This window comes from Copidosoma floridanum, unplaced genomic scaffold (assembly GCF_036245765.1).
Source record: "Copidosoma floridanum isolate Cflo_tuat_1 unplaced genomic scaffold, Cflo_Japanese_pri ptg000007l, whole genome shotgun sequence".
In the NCBI taxonomy this organism is placed as follows: domain Eukaryota; kingdom Metazoa; phylum Arthropoda; class Insecta; order Hymenoptera; family Encyrtidae; genus Copidosoma; species Copidosoma floridanum.
In genome coordinates, this window is record NW_028321884.1 from 6,370,853 (window position 1) to 6,387,299 (window position 16,447).

At 44.6% G+C, this 16,447-nt stretch overlaps 1 protein-coding gene across 1 annotated transcript in view; it reads left to right on the plus strand.

Annotated features, from left to right (window-relative positions):
* Mp (collagen XV/XVIII-type protein multiplexin) overlaps positions 1-16,447 on the plus strand; it is a 121,610-nt gene that overhangs the window by 78,438 nt on the left and 26,725 nt on the right. The gene's annotated exons all lie outside the window — the stretch shown is intronic.

A 16,447-nucleotide genomic window follows, 5' to 3' on the forward strand; every position in this document is an offset into this window, starting at 1 on the left:
CACCCACGGGGAGCTCGTTGTTTTTTACGCGAGCCCGGGCGTGTCCTATTGGCGCCATTTTTATCGCGGTCATTTGTATCATCGTTTTTTTTCCCCCGATTTTCCCGAGCTCCAGTTCGCCCGCGGTCGAAGGGGTATACAGGACACCCTGGATACAGGAGAACTGAAATATACTGCGGGTTAATCTTACGTCCACCGCGCGAAAAATATATTGAATCACCCATACATATATATATACATTGGCGCCCGGAAATGGGTTTCGTCCGATCCATTTTTTTTTTTTTTTTTTTTTATTTCCCCCATTTTACTCCATTTTTTCCACCCGCAAGATTGCGCGGTGAATTTATTTCGGATATCTTTCATTTCACGCGGGCTGCACCATTGCCGACGATACAATATCTCGCCACTAATAGATCACCGATGAATCGTAACGACGCGCCTATATATATAGACATTAGTAAGAAATCAAGGGCCCAAAAGTACAATGTTATGTATACCCAAGTACATAATGTAACCCCATCATTTTGTTTCTAATGAATCGGTAAAACTATGTATATTTGTACAATTAAAAAAAAAAAAAAAAAAAAACAACTCCTGATGGTAGTTATCCGAGTCCGGGCCAACTTTTCGTCCCGATTACCTTTGGTCGAGCACCCCGTAGGTAGGTATATAAATATTTCACGCCAGAGATAAGAACAGCTCGCTTCGGCGCACAAGCGCAGGCGAACTGGAAACAAGCACAATAATTTTCTCTCAATTATCAGCATCGGCTAACTCGGTGGGTATTATATGGATTTTCGAGTGCCCCCCCCCCTTTAGTGCTCATATTCCCCCCATCTATATGTTCAACTTTCCATCGACTATACATACTATACAGAGTGGCTCTTCTTCCGTACAAGCGGTGCAAACAAATGGGAACCAAGTAACGTAGGGAATTATCTCGGAAGCGCAGTTAATCACGGGTGAAACGAGATAACGAGGCGCACTCGCGGTGCGTCGAAGTGGAAGAAATCACTCCGACAGACGCGTGTTACGGGTATACGTAATAATATATATATATATACACGCATACCGGTTGCGCACTCGTATATAGCTTGCATTTACGCAAGTTTGCCCGAAGCCTCGAGTGCACCCATCACTTTATCGGCGACGCCCCGCGACAAAACTCGGCTATCCGTGTCCATATACATACATGTACTCGTAATAACAATTTATTGCGAAAGTTTGTGCTCCGTGTGTAGTGTGTGTGTGTACCATCAGGTTGCAGTTCCGAAGGAGAGAGTATCCCCTCCGTGAAAATGGAAAAAATACGAGCTGCCCGGGGACCGTCTCGTCGGTCTAAAAGCTTGGGGGTGAGCAGCGGAGCCGCGCGCGATCGGAAATAAGTAGGTAAGGTACGTGCCAGCCCTGCCGGAACTCACCGCGACGGACGAACACTGCTCGGGGTCTCGGCGCCGAAGATTGGAAAATGGAGATACACTGTGCGGTGGAGAAGAAAAAAAAAAAAAAAAAAGAAAAAAAAGATAGCTTAAAACTTACCTTTACGGACGTGCGTTAAAAAATGCCCACGGAGTGGGGGTGGAATAAGTTGGTAATGCTCGAAAGTCCAAAGCCTCGAGGGGGGGCACGGCGGAACTGCCGCGAAAGTCCTACGCGCGCGAACGGACAGCTTTACGACGCCCGGCGCTGAATTATTCCTTCAGCCGCTTAATAATACACACATACACATACCAGGAAAATTTATCAGGGTAATATCGCTCAGCTCCACATTTACCAACCGCGCTCTTGCTTCGCTATGCACAGTTTTTTTTTTTTTCTCTCTTTCATTAAGTAGTAGCTCGGCTCGTAACACATTTTGACGCTTATGGATTGGAAAAAAAAAGAAAAAAACTGGTATACCTGAGTATTTAAGTAAACTTTGTTACCTTTTTTTCATCCCCCATCCCTGGTAGAAAATTATTACATAAGCTGGCTAGGGAAACTCGTTTTCGTACACGAGTAAATGGGCTCATAAAATGTTGACCATTTCTTAGCGAGTTTAGGTGGTAACGGTTCTTACAAGGGGTTCGATGGCACAATCAGCGAGCATAGTGTCCGCTAGGAAAAGCAACCGCAAGATTCGTCAAAAATGGACGCTTGTCCCCGCAGGGTTGGGACATCACCGTTTTCCTCATCTCTCGGGCGGGGCGCAGATAAATTAGCCCCGTTGAAATTTAATTTTCTCATCACTTTTGCCTCTCTCTCTCCCCCCCCCTAATTGGAGCATCAACAAACACTGCACTCGCACCTCGCGCAAAGGATGTGTTATTTGTGCCCAATTTTTCATGCAGCGAATCCACACACGTGCTCTCTGCAAATTAATTGGCGCCATCAGTTTGCCGACGCAGGGCCCCTCGGCTAATTTGTGTACGGAAAACTTGATTCATCGCCCGCTTCGATCCCCCCCACCCTTTGTCGCTGTGTTTCCAAAAAATCATCCCTCTTCCCGTAAAACACATCCACAGGCCGCTCGGTCTTTTTTAATGATCGCGTCTCTTAAAAATGGCCCACAACCCAATTAACAGTCATCTCTGCGTGTACATAATTAGCGTTGCTCGAAATTATTACGAAAATTACCCCCTCCCCCTCCAAAAAAAATACCTCTCGCACAGGAGACTGGAAGCGCGTCAAAGTAATTTGATTCGGCATAAAATGTATATTCTGTACAGAGAGAGAGAGCGCGTCTGTGCAGCGGAGCCGCAATGAAAATTCCATCAGCGTGGAAGTGCTCTCGAGTCGGTCTACACGTTCCCCCTTCGTCCCGCGTCTACCTACGTACATATATACATATATATTATACACACAGAGAGGAGCGAGCGCAATGTCCCGATTCGATATGAAATCCCGTTCCACGTGTACTTAATACGACTCGACTGGGAGGACAGATTGCACGCCCACCCGTACGCAGCATCTGCATCCGTAATTTCGCCGCAAGGAGTACGCGGGAGCCCAGACCACCTCCCCCCCCTTTTTTTTTTTTTTAATTTCCAGCGGTTGTTATGAATACACGCGGGGTCAGCCGTTCCGCAGCTATTTTTCCGCGCTCCTCCACTCAAGAAAGCCGCTTGCCCGGAGGATTAATTTCACCCTTGTTTCTCTCAGCTCCTCCATAAAGCAGAGCGCGAATAAACAAAAGAAAAAAAAAAAATAAATAAATAAACACAAAATCGGGTGCGGAACGTCGTTTCCCGGGGGGAGAGGGGGGGGGAAATTTGAGGCGACGCGGTGCGCGAGACCGAAAAAACAGCCAGGGAGCGCGGCAATTTAAGCGGCGTCGTACAACGAGTGAAATAAGAAACGCGGCCGCGGACACGTCTCGAGGGGCTGAAGGCATATCGCACAACTAAAGCACGAAGAGCTTGGATTAACGCGCACCACCGTGTGCATGGATATATATATATACATATTTAAACACACATGTTGGAGTATGGAAGCGAGTACAGTACACAAGCGGAGCTCGCATATGCAGGGCGCGTAAGTACTTTTGTCAAGCGGTGGACGGGCGAAATTGCGACGCACGTACCTACATGTATAAAACGCTCGCGGCTATACATGCCAGAGCGTGTGGTACGTGCACGGGGCGCACATGTGTGTATACAATATTATATCCTCGAGGCTATTATGCGCCTTTTGGTACCGATGATGCAATGCCTCGGCACCGGCTGGCGGTGCTCTATATCGCCCCTTCCGACCTGACCGAGCACATAAGCAAAGACGCTGCGTGCCTGATTCCTCCGAATTTTTGGGTGTCGCGGCTAGCTGCTCCGGTGAATCTTCTTCGGGAAGCTTGAGGCGCGTCACGAGTAATAGTGACAAACTAATCAACGTTTTTCTAGAGTTCGCGGGGTCCAAAAATTTTTCGAAAATCTCGGGAAATCCATCGTAGGGAGAAACATCATCGCGTGGGAAAGAAAGCCGTTCTCGCGTCGGGGGGGACAAAGACAGCTCCACGCGTTAAACCCGAGGTGTAATGGATGGGGTGACGGCGAGGGTGACCTGTAATTAACGGCTCCTGCTTACCGCGAACGAATTACCGTGACGTGTGAAACGGGCGCGCGAAACAGTGATTGGACACGCATTTTATCGCCCGTACATCGGAGCCCATTGGACCAGAAGCGCGTGATTGAGGGCGTACGGGGGGACACGTGGTGTAAAAAAAAAAAAAAGAAACCTTCCGCGGCTCAACTTGAATATTCATGAATGGCCGACTATAATCGGGCGTTTCCCCGCTGATTATGTCCACCTGGACCCCACACCGCCCGCCTCGTTTCGGATCGTTTTATACGTAATTGTCGGGGCTGAATTGGAATTTCATTGGCTCCACTGGGGTATGCCGATGTGCGTACTTACACCGATTCGAGGCCTCGCAAATAACACATCCATACACATGTATAGCCTATACTAGATGGGGTACGCTGCATGTAGCTGTTTTTTCGATCACTGATTTCAGGCTTTTTATGGGATGTCGCGGCGAAAAAACCAATAATTTCGATTACCAAGTCGTGCTCTGGCTCTTCACTGTACACTGTAAATCCAAACGTGTTAAAGTACACGTTTAAAGTGGGTAGCTAAAATTTTTGTTTTTTTTATAAAATAGTCGTTGTGACATGGAAACGAATTTGATGAACAAGCAAATCTATGGTGCACCAAGTGGTTAACCAGTTTCACTAAACAGGACACTTTTGAATGGGAAAAACCAATGTGAGGATGCTGTGGAGTGGAAAAACTTGTCTGTCACAGACTTAACACGCTTATAAGTGTATACAATCTGTGACAGAAATGTTTTACTCTCTACAGCTTTTTTATCTCAATCGTTGAAGAAAAAAATTGTTTTGTTTAATAGAATAGGTGAAATAGCTTACTAAGCGATGATTCGATTGTTCTTGGTACGTTTATCAAGATTACTATAAAGCATTTTATAAAAACGGAAATTTTGATTACACGCTTTAAACGTTTACTTTCACACACTTGGATTTTACAGTGTATACGTACAATAGAGAAGCTTGGGGGGAGGGAGGGTCAGTTTTGAGCTCCGTCCGCGCGTCCTTTCAGTTGACCGGCGCCACGTTCGAGCGAAAGCTCTTCCAAACAAACAAACAAACAAAAACAAAAACGTCGAGTGCGTAGGCAATGTTACACATACGCGCGTCGCTTGACGTTTCGCTTTTGCCTTAATTGTTGACCGAATGATCGACGGTACCTATACACTCGGGGTGAAAAAAAAGCTCTGTGCGTTCCCCGAAAAAAGCTCCAGTGGCGGCAAAAGCAAAGAACAGAGAGAGAGAGAGAGAGAGAGAGAGGGAACAAACAAGTCGAGCGAGAGCGTATACATACGCGTGCACAGAGTACCTATACGTAACGGATGAAGGGCTATATAATTGCGTGCCGGGCCCACTCTGGAGGATTTTTTTTTTTTTGTTTGCTCTTTTTTTCCCGAACAGACAGGTGGGGGGTGTACACCCAGTTAAAGTATGCCACGAGAGCGAAACAGAGCCATACCCGACGAGGCTCCATCAGCTAATGACGCCCAGATGAATGCCATCCCGAGGATGCGTACGCGCAAACAAAAAACACATGCACCGCTGCTCGAGTGTCCTCCCTGCCCCCGTAGCTGTTGGAGGTATTATTTGTGTTTCGGTACAGGCTCTTGACTTTTTTTTTTTTTTTTTTTTTTTTTTTCCTTTCTATGTTCCCCAACCCCCTCCGCGCGTCAAAACTGCAGCGCGAGCATCCAAAGGTGGCTTAATTACTTTAATGGGGGCGGCTTATTGTTTTTGCCGTAGCTGTTATCGCAATAATTTTGGCAGGACGCGGAATTATAATGACTTGTTTTGCAAGCCCGTACACATATAACGGCACGGAGCAGCGCCGTTGTTTTGCTAGTCGGGGCTTTGTGCGGCTAAGGAGACGCTAATTAAGCCGGTATGGAACGTCATGCGTGTGCACGGGAAAGGTGGGTTATACGGTGCCGTGACGGAGGTGGGCTGACGATGTTTCGTTAAACCGATACACGCTTTTAGAGACACGAGGTACATGTAATTTTATAAATTGAAAATTTCTCGCGGCTATCGTTTAGCGTATACACCGAAAAATCGTCCAGCGATTACAATAGGTCCGCGACGCAGTTCCCAAATTAATATACCTACGAGCCCTCGATCCTCCTCGTAAGCTTCACTCTTCGGTCCATCCCGCGGCGCGACAAACACTCGACACTCTCATCAGACTAATAACAATACCCTGTGACCTCCGTGCCCTAGCTCTCGCATCGTAGAGCTTAATTCTGCCCTGTACATATATATACCAGCGAGCCAATATTCGTAACGGCGGGGGGGTGGTGGGCTCTCGGCTCCGTTTTCCAGGGGGCAGCTCGCCCGACTGGCTCGTTCGCTCGCAACAACAAGCGCCGAATCGTTCGCGGGAGCGGCCGTGTAAACATCGTTCCGCGTGTGATTGACGGCACACGATTATCTCGGGCCCTGGCGAATCAGCGCCTCGTCAAAATCAGCCCCTCCCTCCTCTATAGTGCTACTCGCGCGAAAAAGTTCGCCGTGTGTGTTACGTGTCTGGCGCACCGAGAGCGGCACGGTATCTTCAGCCTGAGCTGTCGCTTTTGAGGTATCGGCTCTCTCTCTCCTTGTGTTTGAATAAGCAGCAAGAGCTACTCGCGGTGCACTTGCGTGCTTCGAGGGGTGGAGTCTCTGAATTTCTTGCTTGGCGGGGGGGTTAGTCGGAGGATTCGCGTGCGCAGGTGTCGAGAGCATAATGTGTACCACGCGAAATGGTCGTTTTTTTTTTTTTTTTTTTTTTTTTTTTTTTTTCCTTCCATTTCCAAACGAGAGTAGGACAAAAATAAAGTTCACGGAGCAAATTGAAAGGAGGGAGGTGCGCTTCGTTGATTGACTCATCGTTTTGCGTTGGGAAACTTCAAGTTTTATTGGGATCAATTCAACGAATCCTCAAATAGACATTATTTTCTTTATTAAAAATTAATATATTTCTCCTTTCTTTGGTTCAAAGGATCTAATTATATCCACTGGTATTTAATTTCAAATTTCAATAGCGTCAAACGAGTAGAAAACAAAACTGAAACAAAAGAAAAACTAAAAAAAAAGTTCTCGAAGAAGCCGATGAATCCTTAATTTAATTTCTAATTAAAACGTAGTAGGTACGCGACTAATGGCGTGTGCTTTTCAATTTAAAAAGACGTGTACTACACCGCGCTTTGATCTCAAATTTATATTTCACTGAACGAATTACTCGCATGAAAAAATCCGACCGTCAAGGGCAAAACAAAATCGATTAAAAAACAATTTAATTATCTCCTTGCAAGCACACCTGCCCTCCGAGCCATTGTACGTCCAAGCTTTGAGCCTGAAAGACAGTTGTTCGCGTACCGTGTACATCATACCATTCGATTGGACCAGCTAATCAACGTCGGAGAGTATTCACGAGAAACGCACCTCTAATCATCATTTTCCATAAGCTTCAATGCCCAGTGTAACATATACTACTTGCGTTACGTTGTCGGAGGGTTGCGCCTGTCAAGTTCAAAGGGAGGCCCAAAGGTGATCGAGAGTAATCTGGATTCTAGAAATTCCTGATGGTTTTGACGGCGCAGGCGAATGTAACACATTCGACGCACACTGTAACTGTTGTGTCCTATTATATGTATACTCTAGCCTATTATGTACTATACATGTGCACGGCAATCACCGATCCAGTCTGCCTTTCTGTTATACTCCGAATGAGCCATCATCGTTACTACTGAATTACTTCCGACTGTACATACATGCGACTTTTACGAGATTTTTCGGACATTTTCGAAACCTCAAGCTAGGGTATTCATATATCTATGTCAGATTTACAAATCTGTACTTTTTTCTGCAAGTCAAGTCAAAAGAAAAAACTTGAACATCTTTTTTTTTTTTCTCAAGTCAATATAGTTGTCGGAGAAAAAGTTTCAAAAGTTTAAAACATCTTTGTAATCCCCGTAAACTTGCAGATTATGCACCAACTACGTAAATGTTTAGTTCCTCTCGCTTGAGCTAATTTAACACGTCTTTTCGGCCCTCGTAGTTGAGCTCCCACCTCGTAGCTGAACCAACGCCAGATGTCAAATTAAAGAGCTTTCGATTGATCTTAAAACAAACATTTCCAACTGAATAGAAAATGATGTACTTTAATTAGCGAGTCTCAAGAAAAAAAGGGTTACAGGTGACGACTGAACCCACAATACATTCTTTGGCAGCGTAAAAACCTTTGCTCTCCTCTGTATATGCCACACTTTTGGAAAAGGATTCCAACTCTCTCGGCAACCTCATTTTGTCATCACCCCTTCCCTCCTTCCGTACTTTCTCCCCTTTTTTCGCTACATAGCTGTCAATCCTCGTCGCACGGGTACTTCCATCTCGACATCTCGGTATTACCAAATACCTCCATCGGGTGCACCCACACTGCAGTCACACGCACATTCGTCTTTAAAAACCAACGAGTATAGATATAGGTACGGGCGCGCACGACTCGCTGAATAATGCAAGACTCGCTGAGAGGGAATAACAACACACGATATCACCCCCGATCCGCAATCTTGTCCCACCCCCCTGTATATCCTCTGCGCTCCCATGAGCGCGGTCTTATTGATTTTGTGCATTTTCGCGGCTCCCCCGTTCGCGAATTTCCCATCTCGCCTCCCGCGAATCAGAGCGAATAATTAACGCTGATCACGGACGGCTCGGGGTGTGTGCCACGCGCGGATTCATAATAATATATTCCGCCGACACGCGCCCCCTCCGACTCTACACGCGTATGGTACATTACATGCGGCACGCGAGACAAAAACAAGCAGATATGTTGTTCCTTCTCGCGTGCGAAAATGGTCATTCGAGTGTGTGAGCACGTGTATACACCTGTGATATGTAACAGACCGTTGTCGGTGTGACGCCGCTGATGAAGCATTCAATCCGCAAGTGCCCCTATGGAGGTGTAAAATGGCACACCTCCGATCGGGCATTAGTGCCCGGATATCGGATGGAAATTAAAAAATGCCAAAGCTCGCTCCAATAACTTCGTGGTCGTAAAACGTGATTGGCGCCATATATTTATTGGCGCGATGTTTGTACATGCATCGGAGATTGAAGTGGCTCGTACGATTATACCCGAGTGCTCGTACGAAAGGGTGGGGCTGTATAAAAAAAAAAAAAAAAAAAAAAAAAAAAACCTTTACTGTGCACTGTGCTACTCTCCCAAGGGACAGGGTAAACGTCGATCAGGAGTTTTATACCTTGCACGCTGAATGTCACTTTAGGTCCCTAACGAATTCCCAGGCCTGTCGTTCGCTGTAGAAGGGGGTGTTTGTGCTATTTTTCTCTCCTTTCGCTGTTGCACGTGTATACGCGCGACGAGACATCACAGTTGCCGAAAGAAGAGACTTCGTTGTTCATAAAGGGGTGGTGGAACTCCCGTCCCGGTGAACTGTGCGTTTTGGGCCTCCTCGAGCTTTCGGCGGAACAACAAATACCTCATCAACCGAAGCGTAAACTACACTCGTGGCGCGCGAATTAATCGAGCTGGTGCTTCGAGCCACAACTTTTCCAATTTGGCCCGGGGGGAGTCGACCGTCAAAATACATCCAAAACAAGCTTCCTCTCCGTTGTAGCGCGTATTAGTATGTTTTATCGTCCTCGTAAAGCTCGGCCGGTCGCATGAATTTGGGATCGCCTGGAATATGTGTACAATATATCGCGAGATGAGCTGTGTAGGGCACCTCGCAGTGGCGCCGGCTCGTAAAGTACAGCTCTATTTTTGTTGAAAAATATGGTTTTAACGCTTAAGGGCCCCTGTCTCCGTTGTGATTTTTAAACCGATTGTTGGACTTTGCACGGTATTTTTCATCGAAATTTCCGATCGAGCATTTTGCCAGGCTTGTATTGAACTTTTAGACCGGAACACGAGCGCGATCCTGTCCCTGTGGCGTGAAATATTTGCCGACGGGTGCGGTAATAGGGTTCCAGCATTTTTCGAGGTACAGCGTTATACGCAAAAAAAGCCCAGCTAGAAACAAAATACTGTGACACGCATGAGCACAGTGTACCGTGATATTTCGAAAAAAACTTTTTCTCCCTTGGTAAAAAAAAAAAAAAAAAAGCTTTACAAGCAAAATCCGCGCGTATCCACGTTCTCTCGGACGTACAGAGCCGATATTTTTTCCCTTCCGTCACGCAGTATATAGGTACAATTATGTACGTGACGAGAATCCGGTTACTTAAATAATCCAAGCTATGACGAAACGCGAATCTCACATTGCAGTGACATGCCAGCTGCAGTGCACGTAGAAAAGAAAAAACAAAAAAAAAATAAATAAATAAAGGAAAGACGGTAGACGTTGATGGAAAGTAAAGCAGGAAAACCCTATGCACACAGTGCACTACTATGTATAGGTTTGGAGGGCGTGGTTCTAATTAACGGTTGATTCGAGCGGAGGACAAAAGAGCCCGCGAGGAGATCGACGAAAAACGTACAGCGATACCAAACGGGGGATGACCGGAGCGACGATGTCTCCCAAAAGTACAGTTTTCCCCGTCCGATGGTAAAAGGAGAGCGACATCTCTGGCTCGTCGCTAAGCCGGCTCTTTTCGCTTTCTCCCTTGCCTTTGATTTCTTTCAAGCTTTTGGCTAACGAATCCCTGATGAATGGCTGCTTGGCGTTTTAACATTTTTCCTCCAGCTTGCAAAAAAAAAAAAAAAAAAAAAAAAGTTTCAACCCCGTGGGTTTTAATTGAGATCGATTGTCCATATTTGCCTCTTTTCTAGATTTTGGCAGCTCGTATTTCTTATTTTTCCATCCGTTCAATAGCATCGGAAACACGTCCCGAGTAAAGTATATGTAACGTTTGTGTATATACGAAGCACGTGAAAAGTAATACCGGTAGCGGTGTGTTTGATAAATAAACGGAGAGGCGAGGGGAGAAAAAGCTCGTGGGTGTGGGGGGTACACGAGCTGCGTTGCGTAAACAGAACTTTCATAAATTTCTTTTCAAGTGCGCGATACACACACACACACTGCATTAAAGGAAGAAATACCGGCGTAATTCACCTTAAAAGGAAAATTCTCCGGAGCACGCGAGCTACTTCAATTTCATTTTTCCGAGCTAATATTTTCCGGCTCTCCGACCTCCTCTGCTACACTCTCCTTCTCCAGGGGCAATTTGTATTTAGAGGGAAAATAAAAAATCATAGCCCACCCCCAACCCTCTCTCTGTTTGAGGCCGAACGCGTGTACGTAAGATGCCTGTATAGACATTTTACTTCCCTGTGGAGGTGTCTCTCCCTATACAATCGGAAGCAAGTGTGTTTTGTCATTATTTGATAGAGCCCGAAATTCTTCAACGGTTCGTCAACGGGTTATTGGGACGAATTGAAAAATCATTTCCATCAGTTTTCATGGCTTATCAACAAGTGGAGTGAAAACCCCCAAAAATTATGAAATTAGCTTTCGCAAACAAATACCCACTCGAATCCGATCTTGTCTTTCGGAGGAAGAGGAAACGAGTAAAAGTATTAGTCGAGGAGATGCAAAAACTTTGGAATTCCAAATCATCTTATCCCGGCAAGGTTTGCAAAACCAACAGACACACCGGATGCACTTTTGGCTTCCGATTCTCCCGCGTGTATATTTTACTCCACGGAGCCGCGAAAAAGCTTGTTCGCACACACACGTCGCGAGGTTAAAACGCGAGTCACGACGACACACCTCCAGATGCCAAACTTTCCCCACCACCACTGGTGTGCGTGTATATTTACACGCGCACATACCGAAAATCGTCTCTCCGGCAGCTCGGAAAATTTCTTGCGCGCCCACACCTCCACCGCAATATTCCTGATCCGCTTGGTGCGCCCACACGTATATACACAGGTACATCATACCCACACTCTCGCACTTTGGGCGCAAAACTTTTGCTTCTTCTCCGCCCTCCTTTTTCCAACAAACTTGCCTCCTTGTCTTACGGCGCACTTAGGCTTTTCCTTGTACTTTATTTTTTTTTTTTTTCCATACGCAAAGGTACAGGGGAGCGAGCACAGGGGCATGAAAGCTCCAAGAAAACGTATTCTCGGATAAACAACGCAAGCAGCTGAGAGGGCTCCTTTGACCAATCGTGCGCCCTCTCGACCATGGACTACTTTGAACATTTTTTCTCACACGCTTTTCCTTGGCTCGCATTTTCCGTGCTATCCCGCCATCCAGAAAATTCAAAACTTACGCGTCTTCTTTCGCGTCTTTTTTTTCAAAATTCAAACACGCGTGTGATTTCAATTAACGTAATCACGCTAGACGTCATTAAAAACTCCAGACTCGGGGTACGAGAAAGTCGAAAACCAGCTCGTTAAAAAAAAAAAAAAACTCTTATTATCGCGCTCGGTCGTCTCCGATTCAGCCCCGTCAGGTACATATAAATTCCCACCAACCCATTACGTATTACGTGCACGCACCAACACCATCAATGTCGCTTCGTCGAGGTGACACTCTCGGCTTTGTACGCTCGGGGGGTGACAACAATAACTTTCCTTCCAGGGAGAATATAATTTCCGCGCCATAGTTGTTACCCTAATACGGTGTACGTTACTCGTGGCATACTTACCCCTTGACCCTTTCCCGGGGCGCACAAGCAACACCAGCTGGGGTGAAAAGCTCGAGGAGTCGGCGAGAGATTCGCACAAAGCTAGTCCCTCGAAACTTCAAGTGCTGTCGCACTACGTAATACTCGTAGAAAGAGATAGACCTTTTTTTTTTTTTTGTCTGGCTCAACATACCTGCGGTGCGAAAAAGATACGTGTGTACCCTTTAACGAGTGGCGGAGCTTGCGAGTTTTATCATACCACACGTGGCAGTGGGTCAAGTTATTTTAATTGCAACGAATGCGGTTTCTTTCATCATCGTTTTAACTGTACCTAATATGTATGATAATAAAACTCATGTAGCTCGCAACAATTATTTTTTCTTCTCAATTCATGCAGTTTGACCTATCGGGGGGACCTCTAAATATTCGAATGACAATAACTATTCCCCGGTGCACGTGTACATATGTTTATATACACCTGTCCATTGTCATTGAACAAGAGTGACTAATTGCACACGCTGGAATGTACAGCGGAGCGTCATTTTGACGTTTTCCTGATAGATGAACGTTATACCACCAGGGAGTATAATACAGAGCATTGTCACGTTACGTCACTGCAGGATATCAACATAATACGTAGTAATGACAACTACGACCACTGTCGTATTTTTTACCGATCATTATCGGTACTTTGTGCATGTACCACGAAAATATAAATACCCGATCACCCATCTGTCGTAATAAACACTCGTTACATAGTTGTAAATATATATTTCGGTCCAACAACAATTATTGCAAGAGTTACGTTTGCTCGCAGTATGCAGCTGGTCTCCTGTACCGTTGTACCACCAATACGTAAAAAAAATATGACCAGCTTTTCGCGATGCGCGTGCATATATATAGTGGTACAGTCATACAACAGTATAGAGCTTTGGATGTTTGCTCGACGAAGCAATCCACTCGTATATTAGGTACCTGTGCCGATACGAAATTTTGTCTGATTGATGGTATCCGCGATATTGAATGCATATACACACGCGAGCAGTGCACCCGCAGTTGGATGGATATCCTATAAAATCCAGTTAACTTTTTTTTACCACTGTTTTTTTTTTCTCTTCTTTTTTTTTTTTTTATTTATTTTTTCTTGTTTGCCGAAAACTTTTACGTACCACCGGAGCGTAGACATTTTATAACTACGATTTCTTTTTTATTTTTTATTATTTCTCTCCCACCCACGATTTGCTTTTCATCTCTCGCGCACTAGTTTTTGTTTTTTGTTTTTTGTTTTTAAATCCGTTTTTCATTTCATTTTATTTTTCACCGAGATTCACACACGCGCACTTTTTTAAAAGATCCAGGGACGCTTACAGCTTCGCTTTGATCGGTGCTTCGATTCGTGTATATACCTACGGGGTGTGCTGCCGATGGAATCGAGGCAGCTTTTTCATCTGCGTTCGAGGGCTTGTAATCACCGCGGTTTATTAATAACGCCGGAGATCAAACAAATCCGGCTTTGATGTGTTTTTCCAATCACTTTTTTGCGCGTGTGTATATATATGTCTAGTCTCCGCGGATCCGATACAAACTTTCACGTTTTGAGACGTGTCTTCGCTATAAGTTCACGTTTGAAACGTGCAATGTTATAAAAAAATACTTAACATTTTATACTTGTATCAAAAATATTTCCTGTAACCCCGCATGATATTTGTACGAACATTTAGTGAAATATTTTTTTCTATGCAAATGATTTGAAAAAATAACCGTAATCAGGTCTGCTTGTGCATAAGATTTAACTTACCGCGAATCTTGTAGGTGTCGGGGGTATGATGATAAAATCTGCGGTTCAATGACTATTAATAAATTATACGTATCATGTGAGACGTCGAGCCCCGAAAGCTCTTTCATTTCGAGGCGATCAGTTAAACGTGATAGTTCCTCGAAGGGATCCCAGGACACACTTGTATGTGCTCTCCATCCAACACTGTTATCTTCTCTTTGAAATGTGCTCACAGTGAGCTACTCACAGAACAGAGCACCCATAGCCGAGCTGCTGTAGAAATGTCAGTCCCCTACTTTGTTTTTGCACGTGTCTCGCTGGACCATGTGTGTGAACATGGCTAGAGTATTTTTTCACGCGTACGATCCACGTGTTTGATTGTACGAGTCTGTATGATGTCCTGGAGCCGAGCAGGAGAACCTTCATACGGCTTATGTTTTCCAACACATTTGTACTTCATCAAGTAAAAGACTTTTTTCAAAGTGCTTACTGAAAAAAAAGGAAAAAAATTGATGTTTTATGTTAGTTGCCAGTAATCGCGATCAATATTGAAATCATTGACTTTTCATATCCCCCGTAGCAGTATTATCATTCGTTTGTCTCTTTGACTCTGATAATTTTCATTAGAAATCCGATATTTAAACTGCGAAATTGATACTTGAAAGGACTTACTGTACATTTTTTGTATTTAATTGCTAAAGAAATATAATAATGTGGAAATAAACCCACGGAATTCAACATGGAAATTCTCAATTATTCAAATTTAATTCAACGCTGAGGTACTGTATTGACTCGATTGGCTTGTGATGAAACGATATACGATTCTCTTTGAAACTACAAACAATCGATAAACACGAATTCATTTATATTTGCGAGCTTAAAAGCTTACCTTAAAAAAGAAAAAAAAAAAAAAAAAAAAAAAATTAGGGAAAAGGATACTATGTGACATTTCAAAAAGGGTTGCTTGAAAAATTACCCTCGAAAACATTTTATTTGTCAAAAAAAGAGGTCGAGTAAAAGGTTTTGTATTTCGGAAAAGCGAAAAATCCTGTTACGAATTTGGTAATGCAAAGCTTTTATCAAAATGGCGCATTATCCGTTATGTATTTTACAACGTTCGTCCATTACAAAAAGCTCCGACCGTAAATGCTCCCCGATTGTCGTTTGACGTGCTTAAAAAATAAATGTTGTTTATTTTTATCTGTCCTCCCTTAAAATTCGATGTTACTCACGCGCGCGTTATTTTTTTCCATCTGTTAAAGCTATCAAAACATTGTTACTCATAACGGCTGTCACCGTATCAATTTCACTTTTTGACGTTTTTTTGAAATAAAGTACTCTGCAGTATTTATCATCCGAATTTTTCGTATCAAGCTCATCCTGTCCCAAGATTTTTCCTCTCAAACATTTATTGCAAATCCTGCCTCGTTACGAAAAACTAGGGTTTCACGATCTCTCCATATAATTTTCCTGTCCAATCCACGTTTTAAACCACGTGTCTATTTTTTATACACTCTTAAGCTCGCGTACCAATTTTGAGGTTCATACGTCGAGCTTGCAAACTTCATTGCCCGTAAACAATTTTTGATATCTCAGATTTTTTTTCCTCCCCCCCTTTGACGATGGCTCATTAAAAAGGTTCATTTATCGGCGCTTACAAGAGCTGCCTTTGGCCGCAAGCGGTGCTAATCGAGGGCGCCGACACCGTGTTTGATTCGCGGAAGCTGCACCGAGCCAATATAAATGCCACTCGGCAATCATCGACGGCGCTCTTGGCTCTCTCCGTGTGCAGTGCTCTCGAGGAGCGTGCACCAACATCGGCTCGCAATGAATTGCGCCGAGTTGCGCTTCTTGCGGTGCGCTGAGACATTCGCGTTCAAAGTGTGACACAATCAACTGCGGCTACGTGTGCGTAGTGTACAGCGCAGCAGTGGAGGAAAAGTGTCTTCTTGTCTTCACGAGACTCTCGGGGCATCGTTGGCAATGTTTTTAATCTATCGCTTGGCGTCTTACTACT